Source organism: Myotis daubentonii, chromosome 3 (assembly GCF_963259705.1).
Source record: "Myotis daubentonii chromosome 3, mMyoDau2.1, whole genome shotgun sequence".
Classification (NCBI taxonomy): domain Eukaryota; kingdom Metazoa; phylum Chordata; class Mammalia; order Chiroptera; family Vespertilionidae; genus Myotis; species Myotis daubentonii.
In genome coordinates this window covers 10056782-10059945 of record NC_081842.1, presented here as the reverse complement: position 1 = coordinate 10059945, position 3164 = coordinate 10056782, and positions in this window count along the sequence as shown.

The following is a 3164-nucleotide window of genomic DNA, read 5'->3' as shown; positions in this document are numbered from 1 at the left end:
ACTCCATTAGACTATAAAGTATGGATGATGTCTGGGAACCTTGGAGTCCTTGTATCTAGGAACCAGCAGGAACAGGGAGGAGCCATGTGTTGGCAGTGGCGAAGGTAGGGCTGCTATTACATGCATTACACATAGGGAAGAGTATGTGTGGAACCCAGATGATCCACCTGGGAGGTCTTGGTCCTCCTTTGCTCAATTGTGATTAAGACAGTAGAGCAGTGGTTCTCAACCTTGGCTGCACATTAGAATCACCTGGGAATCTTTTTAAAATCCTGGTTTCTGGCCCTCATCCTCCGGAAATTCTGTTTTTTTGTTACTAATGTTGTAGCCCCACCTTGTAACAAAGAAACAGAATTTCTGGAGAATGAGGCCCAGAAATCAGGATTTTAAAGATTCCCAGGTGATTCTAATGTGCAGCCAAGGTTGAGAACCACTGCCTTATAACGTTTTTCTCAATACCAATTAGGAGAGGTGATTAATGCAATTTCAGATATCAGAGACAGGATTATACTTTCACTACCTTATCTTAGGGCCTTTGTTTAGACATCGTAATATCATTTTGATCCATTACTTTATAGACATCATAGTAACTGGTCCTAGTGAGCAGGAAATGGTAAGTACCCTTAAGCCTTAGTAAGATGAGTGCTGGATGGTAAGAGATGAAAAATCAGGGGCCTGCCATTTTGGCAAAGTTCTAGGAGTTGAGCAGTCTGTGGAATGTCACAGTATCCCTTCTATAAAGTAGAAGACAAGTAACTACCCATTACACAGCCTACAACTAAGTCACAAGGCTTAGATTGTTTGGATTTTTGTATACAACCATATTTGGGGGTGCTACTCTAGTCTATTTACTGAGGAAGTCATAGGCTGTTAGTTTCAAGTGAGACCTGGACAATAGATTTCAATGATGCTTAAAGTGCCTTTGCAATTAAGGATAATGGGTGGTGCCTCACTATAAAGCCCCATTACGGCAGACTTCCAGGGCCTTGACACAAAGCCTTGACTCCTTCTAACTCATTCTCCGTTTGAGAAACATCAGTCCTGGCAGAGACCAAACTCCTACCCATGGGATACCAAGTACTATACAACATATACTGGGTGCTGTCTGATCACTATCAGCCAGAAGGAGCACACCTAACGGAGAGTGGAAAGCCTACCTTCTGTAGATGCACTTGTAGTGCCATTTCTCCCACAGCCACAGTACGTATATCAGTCTGGAAGCCCAAAGGGTAGAATGGCCCTTAAAGGAATTTTTGCTTCCCATCCTATGACTTCGGCCTCTGCTATCCCAAGATACGATAATGGTTTCTTTGAACGAGTGAGACTCATCTGAACCAGCAAGCAATGATGGGGTTACTGTACTGGTTGGTGCAATTGATCCCAATTACTGAGGGGCACTCCATGAGGACAGGAAAATCTGTACCAGTAACCTGTTCCATGGGCACCTCTTGGTGCTTAGTTCTTCCAAGTTTAGTTGTAAAATAAAAAGTTCTCCAATAACAAGATTAAGGTCTCAAATCTTTCAGAAAGAAAAAGTTTAGGTCACCCACCCAGCCAACGTGTTTGCTCACTGAGATTCAGAAACAGGGACCAGGTGATGGAAGGAGAAGGTGATGAACACCAAGTGGAGCCTTATGATCACTTGTGGAAGCAGGGACGTAGCACTTTTTACTTTAATGCCTGCCTTGCACACCCCCCTTCCAGTTGCCTATTTTGTATGACACGCTGGGGTGCATGAACTGTACAAATCAGTCCTGAAGGATAGTCTGCACCATTGAAATATGACATCCAGGGGGGGCTTGTAGAGAGGGTGAAGAGTACTTGCCTCACACCAGGCAGGTGCAATAAATTACATTCTGGTAAATAAATTTGGGTGAGAACAAATGCTGAAGTAGTCCAGGGGTGGGCTGTGCTGGCCACCTGCCTATGTGTTTCCAGTTCAACTTGGCCTGTCTGCTCTACCCAAGCTGCCAGCTGTTGCAAGGATTTCAGCTTCAGCAAATCAGGTAAAAGAACTCAGGGGGGAAAGTGGGAAGGTTCTAAACAGTGATCTTAGCCCTAGGCAGTTTGGCTCAGTGGATAGAGTGTCAGCCCACTGACTGAAGGATCCTGGGTTCGATTCTGGTCAAGGGCACATACCTCAGTTGTATGCTTGATCCCCAGCATACAGGGGAGGCAACCAATCAATGTGCCTCTCTCACTTCGATGTTTCTCTCTGTCTCTCTCCTTCCTTCTACTCTCTCTAAACAATATCTTCAGGTGAGGATTAACCCCTAGAGTGTCGGGGAGCGCGATCACGCTCCTCCTGCAGTGTCCAGTTCTAAGTCTGCTTTTATTAATGATGATATTGCTAAATATGTAAATTCTTGCTGTGAAGATGACGATTTTGTGGAAGATATTGAATATGTAAATCATTTACTTGCGATTCATAATTTTTTCCTAAACTGCTGTAAAATCAGCAAAAATGCCTTGGCAATTTTAGCATAGTTCCCAGGATATTGGTTGGCACTCAAAGGGTTAACCATAATAAAAAACACACAACAGTAATCTTCTAGCAGTGTCAGCTAATATAACAGAAAATGCAGGCATGGACCAGTGTTAAGAGGCTGCCACTCTGGCCGAAACCAGTTTGGCTCAGTGGATAGAGCGCCGGCTTGCGGACTGAAAGGTCCCAGGTTCGATTCCGGTCAAGGGCATGTACCTGGGTTGCAGGCACATCCCCAATGGGAGAAGTGCAGGAGGCAGCTGATGGATGTTTCTCTCTCATCGATGTTTCTAACTCTCTCTCTCTCTCCCTTCCTCTCTGTGAAAAATCAATAAAATATATTTAAAAAAAAAAAAAAAGAGGCTGCCACTCTGTACTATCACCAAAATAAGTAGTGATTTAGGGGAAAAAATTTTTTTAAATATATTTTTATTGATTTTAGAGAGGAAGGGGGGGGAGAGAGAGAGAGAGAGAGAGAGAGAGAGAGAGAGAGAGATCAATGATGAGAGAGAATCATTGATTGGCTGCCTCCTGTACGCCCCCTACTGGGGATCAAGCCCACAACCTGGGCATTTGGAATCGAACCCGGGACCCTTCAGTCTGCAGGCTGACGCTTTATCCACTGAGCCAAACCGGCTAGGGCTAGAAAAAGGTTTTGTATTAAAACCTAAGCCCAGCA